This window comes from Chiroxiphia lanceolata, chromosome 1 (genome assembly GCF_009829145.1).
Source record: "Chiroxiphia lanceolata isolate bChiLan1 chromosome 1, bChiLan1.pri, whole genome shotgun sequence".
Taxonomy (NCBI): domain Eukaryota; kingdom Metazoa; phylum Chordata; class Aves; order Passeriformes; family Pipridae; genus Chiroxiphia; species Chiroxiphia lanceolata.
This window is the reverse complement of record NC_045637.1, coordinates 142743015-142751028: the sequence shown is the minus strand read 5'-3', so window position 1 is coordinate 142751028 and position 8014 is coordinate 142743015. Positions and strand designations below refer to the sequence as shown.

The following is an 8014-nucleotide window of genomic DNA, read 5'->3' as shown; positions in this document are numbered from 1 at the left end:
GAAATTACTTCCTTTGTGCAAACATTCAAACATCCTTTCTCACAACTCACTGCTATCACTGTGAAAAAAAAAAAATTCTGAGCTATATGATGCTGGAAATATTCATCTATTTTGCTTCACAATATGTAAAAAAAAAAGCCCACATAGTATTGAAAGTAAAAAAAAAGAAAAGAAAAAAAAATCAAAAAAAACCCAAAAATTAAACTTTCCCAAACTTTTCAAGTTTTGATAGTCTTTATGTCGTAGTCTTACATTACTAACATAACATCAAGCAGGGCACAAATCTAAAACAAACTCCAGAAACATAACTTTGCATCAAAACAGAATGCACAGTTTTATTCAAATATTTTCTTTTTCACACATAATTAAAAACAATGTAGGTAATGAATGAATTGATGGGATGGCAACGAAGTTCATGGTCCCTGTACTATTTAAGATTATTCAACCCTTAACCTCAAGGTGAAAAATAATAGCTGTTGGGTTTTAAATAACATCAAAATTTGATCGAAACTCCCAGTACACATCAAGAGTTACACTGGGAAAGGAAACACTACAACCTCTAGATGTACAGATGTACAGATGTCTAGATTCAGATGTACAGACTGGGAACTATAAAGCTCCACGTCCCTCCTACTCCTAGTCTCACTTATTTCCTCCCCATTTTCATATTAGATTTTTTCTTTTTTCCTTACCTCCTTACCTTTTTCCTTACCTGCCCCTACAAAGCAGCTCAAATATCCACATATTTACACAGCATTCATGGCAGCAACTCTGTGACTAAGACAAACTGATGAATATGTAACATGATCTTAAAAAATGCATGTGAAATATGCAAAGGCATCAACTTAATGAATACTTTCATTTTGTCCTTTTTGTTTGCATCGAAGGGTCAGTTTATCAAACAATGAGCATCAGAATAAACTACTTGTATTCTGAAACCCAGATAATTCATCTGGCTAAACAAGGAGAATTATTTGAAATTAAGCAAAGGACTGGAATTTGTCTACCATAGGGTGCAACAGAATGCACTTTTTAAATATCAGGGCATCCAGGACATTTTCATATGTCATCTGAGATCTTAAAAATGTGACGTAAGAAGTAAGCTTCCATCTTAGCAGTCAGCAACCAAAAACTATCTAAGAATTTTCACTGCCTTTAGAAGATTGTTGTAACAACTATTCATGTTGATTTCTGGAACTGAAATGTGAATACTTTGCAAAATGTAAAACCAAAAAAATGTTTTTTCACCTACTTGTCCTTTAAGGGTGACAGAGATGGGCTTTTATTTCTGTAGTGGTGCATGATGAGTGTCCATACAGGAAACTACGGGTACAGTAGAAATACTCACTCAGAAACCTCACAGGCTGGTGTCTTTGGGTATTACCTATGAAGTGCAACTTTAAAAAGAAAGAAAAACATGAAGGAACTACATATAATTCCAGTCAGCCTGGTAAGATGAGCAACAGCATGTAAGTTGGGTAGTTATCTCAAAACTTCAGCATTTATAAACAGTAGGTTTCAGAAACAATACTCAGTGTAAAATCTGTATGAAAGTGTTTAAATAATTTTGAATTGACACATTCCTAATAATTCCCAGCCATGTTTGTTTGGAAACAATTAAACAAAACTTGTTTAAAAAATAATCTGTTGATGCATTCTCTTCATCTCTTCCAACTAATAATTCAACTCCAGAAGTTTCACCACAGTTTTTATAATGTATGCTTTTTTTTCACCTGGGTCATTTCTTACCCATGTGAAAGTTATATCTCACTTTTTGCCTTCAACAGTTTGAAAACTTTAGAGAAATCATTAATATTAAGAAGAATGCCAAAGACGATAGTTTTCTCATCTTGTCTTTGTTTCTCTTTTCCTCTGGGCCACATAAGGATGTTCAAGTCAGCAGAGACAGTGTTGCTCTTTAAAAAACTTGCTGATTTAATATTTAGTAGGTGATGGATTCCACCTCAACAATCAGACTCAGGAATAAAAATAGTCTGAATCCCACTCAGTGCCATCCACAAATCCATAGATAGAAACCCAAAGAATTGTACAGCACAACATTTCCTGCTCAGTAAGCTAGAGACAAGCTGCTGTGATTCCCTATATATACACATATATTCTGAGCTGATGCCTGTCAAACCAGCCCCTGGTTAAGTGGCAAGCATAATATAGCTTCCTTTCCCTAGAGGTAACTGTCCTCATTACTGAAGCGAATGAACTCCTAGGTGTATAATAGAATCTTCTTTAAAATATTCATCATATGACAGCTGATATTTCAGCCATATTTGGCTGGAATGCTACATTTTGGGAAATTTAGGACTCCATAATCAATTAACCTAGCATTTTGCTTGCCATCTAATTTTTTTTTTATCATAAATCATTAAACATTTATGTTAGCATGTAAGTTGTTATTCTCCTATTCAGGACTGAGCAAGACAAGCAGACCAGGGTTTCTCTTACAGCAATATCCATTAAAACACCTGGACTAGTAAGGCTGAAACTTAACACTTTCCCTCAGCCAAAAAACACCAGCTTCTCCAAGGTGAGTCACTCATCCAGCGTGGTTCTGTTTCCTTCACACTTCAGAATCAACACTTCAGGCTGTGAAAACCTCCCTTTGCCAACAGGTCTCAGGAAGATGATGGGCAGGCGGGGGGAATAACACCAGGGCCAGAATACTCCACTAGAAATCAGAACAAAGAATCTGTGTAGGGAGAGAAAGAGACAAATACAGCAGCAGGCTATTCAGCCCAAACATTTCCATTCTCAGACACCAAAAAATAGTTTTCTTTTTGCCTCTCTATTCTTACTTCTTTCTTAAAGCAAATACTGTATTTTTCCCTGCCTACTCTTCCTATTTTTTGTCTACCTCTTCTTAATTACAGCCACAAACTTCTGTAGGTTCTATTCCACCTGCCCTTCCACTGTATCACTTCCCAGCACGAGTACCTGCTGCCTCTTCAATTTAACCTTCCACAACCCTTTCCTGTCCTGTTCCATGCACAGCATGTAAGGCAGGTACACAAGTGAGCCCCACCAGTGCAGAGGGAGAGTGTCAACGACATGCAAGGCTGCACAGGAAAGTTTACACTGCACTTGCTCAAACTCTGCAAGCCTTCCTGACACCAACACAGCATTCCAGCACACCAGCATCATTTCTGAGTGATTTCTCACGTGATTAGGGCTGTCTCTCCATTTCCACAGGATACTCAGACGTTGGTGGCAAAAAATCATTCTTACTCTCATCAGGGCTTGTTTGTCATCAGAACCCCTCTTTAATTTTAGTCATTTGCTTAGTTTTAGACTACTGATCTCATTATGCTGGTCTAATTAAAATTATTTGCTGACAAATATTGTCAGTAAAGTAACAGTTGGTTAAATTAACACTGGCTTAGCCTTAGCTTTTTTATCAGCTTAACTATGCAGCACTGATTGATGAGCATTTTAAAGCAGGAATTCCTTTCTTCAGGTCAAAGGCAGAGAAGGAAAAGCTGGAAATTTGAATGTGATACGTCGACAAGTCTTACCAAAGAAAGTCAGACATAACTGTGCACAAGTCAAACCAAACTCACCTCTCCACAACTTCCCTGCAAGCTCGGTCATAATAACAAAGATTCATTTGGCCCAACCTGTTAAAACAGCATGAGCAGAGCTTAATATCTAAGTCTAACAGTCTAAAATTACTGTTATAAGCAGTATATCTTGTTGTCTGATACTTATTTACTTTCTTGGCATAAATTGAGTATTTCTAGACCACAATTATTCCCACAGACAAAACTTAATTGCAATATTCATCACCATATATGTCTAAATGATAGGGATGCTGGAGTGTTTTACAGTGAAAACACATCCAATTTTAATGAAGTTCAAAAGAAGAAATGTTTATTTATGGATTAAAGTACACAAAGATCTGCTGCTCACACTTTCTGAAATACTGACAGCATTTTTTTTTTTTTAAGAGAGAAAGAGAGAGAAGGAGTGCAAGGGAAGGAAAGACTTCACATCTTGTACATAGCTGTGGTGAGTGGATCAATGTTCCCAGCAGACAGGCAGAGAGCTACTGGGTCTTTTGACACAAGTTGAGATCAGATGATATACAGCTGAAGTCTGAAGAAGTTGCCTCTAAGAGGTTGCCTCTGGTGAAAGGGTGGAGATTTTGTGCTGATAGCCTATTACAGCTGCAGGGGAATGTCTTGACATGTCTTGAGAAAGACTGCATACTTCTCTGTTTGGGGCTCAGCTTTGCTACTGTTCAAATTAAGTGACATCTTTTTAACACTCCTAAAGTTCTGAAGAAAAAAATGAACAGTATCCTGTAAAAATTTATTTTCTATTTAATAGGCACTTAGGAGAAAAAAAAAAAGCATAACTAAATACCTAAAATTAGCCCTTCTACTGAAGACTTAAATTGAAAACAACTTTAAGAGAAGATGTGAAGGCTTCAGAGTGACATGTAAATATGATTTTCTATAACTTTCATAGAACTATGAAAATAATTAAATACAGAGAAAAATTCCATTCTTGGATAAAATTTCCAGAACTTTTTTCCCTACTTGAATTTGCAACCACTGCCTATTGAATGAGAGTTGCTGCTGGTGGTCTCCAGAATGATTCACTAGCTGATGGTCCACAGAAATATTACTAGGGGGAATACCAACCTCCCTGAAATACAGATTCAGCCTGCTTAGAGTCAGATGTTGGGAAAGAAACCAGAAAACTGTGGCTGTGCATAGCCTTGACAGTACTTCACTAAAACAACAAGAACCCAGGTTTGCACAGGCTCTAGAAAGTTAACTGGTGAAAAAAATCTTGATTGTTTTAAAATTAAAAAAAAAAAGATTTTCATGGATTCTCTCTTCAGGCTTTCAGACTGGCTGTTCAGGTAATTCAGTTTTGGGATCAGTGTAAATGGGAAAAGGAAAACATGACAGACAGGTAATCCTTACTGCTCTGAAAACCACTGTTAACACTGACGTGTTGTCAAACCATCCAAAGACAAAAAAAGATACAATCTGTTCCCATTATTACAGTCTAAATCTTTATGGATTCAACAACAGGAAAACAGTGAGTCCAGAGTTTGGCCTCACCTTACATTTCAGGGATAGAGAAAGAAAAACACTACAAATAATTTGTGCTAAGCCAGCTAACAGCATGCTGCTCCAACACTCTGCCTCAGGCCATGCAGCCTCAGCTGCACCATCTGCCCTGGAAAGGCTCCAGGGAGGAAGGAGCAGCTGAGAGTGCAACAAGTCGAGGATCCAGTATAACCATGACTGTTCTGTGCTACGAGTTCACCTGAAACCTCACCTCCCTGGATCCTGTTCTCACCTACTTTCTTAAATTGTTATTTTTTACGTGTCCTCCTCTATTCAGCTGTCTTAATTACTTGTTTCTCTCTAAATGCTGGCTTCTTATGTCTGTCCACTGTGTAACCTTCTCCCTGAATTCACAAGGGACAGCATCCTGGGTAACAGGCACAGCAAAATGCCATTTACAATGGAGGTATTAGGTACCAGGAATAAAACACAGGATGAGATTGTTTTTAAGAGCAGTAAAATCCCTTCCAAAATCTTGTGACATCAATTATCAGAAATAGAGATAAAACGTATTTCCTATTTTCAGCAGCAAAATTCCCATTGATTTTAACACTGCAGGATATGTCCCTGTGCACTGAAACAAATCATCTGTATATGAATGCAGTCAGGAAGAAGTGGCCTCCAGCAAAGTAATTTTTTATCTTTTGGTTCTGAGGAATAACAGTAAAAAGGTCTGTCCCTTCAGTCTGTATCTGTGAAGTCACCCACAAAGAGATGTAACGTTCTGGATCACGCTCTTTTGTTTCCCCTTTCTTTGACATCTTACCATGCTTCCCATTTTGTTTATAAATTTCTCTTTTATTCTTGACATGCAAAAGTTAGTGACTTCATATGAGGCCATAATGAGATGGCTTGTCCTTTCTAAAGGTAGACAGTGTTAGCGAAGGAATAAAATCCAATAGTCTCCTAGAGGAAAGAAAAAGAAGGCAGTATGAATCATCTACAGACTTGATGTGAAAACTCCATTTTGGCTAGCAGATCAGAGAGCAGACTGGGGATATTTAAGTGCAAGTCTACAAATTCAGCTGGAGAATGTGACTATTGTGCTGGCAGTGCAACAAGACACGCTCCCTTTTGCAACTCTCATTCACAAAAGGACAAGGAAGAATGACTTGTGAGCTGCCCTGTCTCAACCTGGGCAGAGGAGCTGCAGCTGTCCCCTTGTTACACACTGTACACCCTAAAACCCCTTCTACTGACTTCAGAGGCAGCAATTCCCACAGGGCATCTCCACATCAGACTAGAAGACGCTCCTGACAGTGCAGAGACTCTTCTCCAAAAATCCCTCCGTGCTCCTGCAGGTGTACACAGGTCTGTGTGACAGGGAAGGAACCCTCATACTGAGGGATGACTTTATATCTGAAATATTTTGCTATTGTCTTCATTACACCAATATCAAATCTTAAATTGCCTTTAGCAGGAGCAAGGTAGGAACCGTGCATGGCATCACATGAGTTACTGAATGGAAAATGCGCATTACCTGGAAACTGCCTTCAAAACTCATTTTAAAGAGAGACTTTGGAAAAGTCTGACATTTTCATCTTTGCAGATAGATTAAAAAAGATAACTGCAAATAATTTAGAAAGCTGCTTATGTTTTTTACATGTATTTACATTATTTTCTGCTTTTTAACACCAAAATCCTGATTTTTTCCACTGGCCTTACTGCTCTGCAGGCAAGTGCACTCTGCTGCTAACTCCTCATATTCCCGAGGTAAAGACAAGACCTGTTCTTGTTGAAAATTAGCATAGAGCAAAATTTAATGATCAGAAAAGTGCACATTACATAGGCAATTGTAAAGAGTTCAGTGCTTAGGATTTTGAAGGAGGTTATTTCTATAGTTCACTTACGTTAAATGTTTTCTGAAATATTCACGTGTATATTTGAATCCATTCTTGGGACCTGGATGTCCAGCAGATAGATTACAAAATCTGACTTGCAGCTCTTTTATTATCAGTGCTTTCCACTGCCAAATCCATGTCCTCTGACATCTCTGATACAATCCCATCATCACTTCAAGGAATATGAAGTGATACACAGCAGACTAGCACAGAGTAGAGGTGTTCGAATGTGTTCAAACACTACAGGAGAGGGAGTCAAATGTCCTAGGCCAGAGAAGAATGTAAGGACACATGAATTAGAAGGAAAGAGCAAAATGTCCTCTTCACTCACTGCAGTGGGTCCATGTGTGTGTGGGCACATTGCTCCCCTTCATTCACAATCAGTTCACAGACTGAAGCCACCCTTATCTCCTTTCTGCTCCTGGAGAGGGACATGTAGCTACACATGACTTCAATGAACATCAAACATGCTGTGAGGCACAGAAAGGTATCTATAGGGAAAAAAAAAAAAGAGAGGAAGAAAAAAGCAGCATAAATATACTCTCTCAGGACAGAACAGTTCAGAAGAGCAGTTAGAGGATGCAGATCCAGCCATTTGCTGGATTCTTACCCAGTTCTTATCCAGTGCAGTAAGACTTAACTTACTGCACTGGTCAGTAAGAACCAGGCAGGGAGACTTAATTTTATTCCTTAAAGGGAGAAGACAAGGAGACATTAGGAAAGATCACCAGTATGATTCTGTCCTTAGCATAAACGGAGGGGCTTACCAGGCCACTGTTTTCCATAAACACATTTAGAAGTTTGGCACATTTTGCCAGCTGTGTGACCTATTTATATTCCATTGTATCTTTCACAAGGGTAAATGTGCAAAAACCAAACTTCTGCCAAACCAAACAAAGGCAGTAAGACAGAGCTGTCCTGTGATACTACAGGTACTCCTCAGAAAAACCTAGTAGGACGTTCAGAGGCTGTAAGGAGGAGGAGACCCATGCTCACAGCATGCTTGCATTCCTCTCCTGGGATCATACCAGAACACTGCAGACTGTGTCTATGATAAGACAGCTTTCCATGCATGGA

General features: G+C 38.6%; 1 long non-coding RNA gene across 1 annotated transcript; it reads right to left on the bottom strand.

Moving 5' to 3' along the window:
* Nucleotides 1-665: 665 nt before the first annotated feature.
* Nucleotides 666-5998, bottom strand: LOC116793322. The gene is made up of 3 exons (XR_004359450.1): nt 5863-5998; nt 3573-3629; nt 666-2704 (listed from the first exon to the last, which is right to left on the bottom strand). It is a non-coding gene; the product is annotated as an uncharacterized LOC116793322 (long non-coding RNA).
* Nucleotides 5999-8014: the final 2016 nt, after the last annotated feature.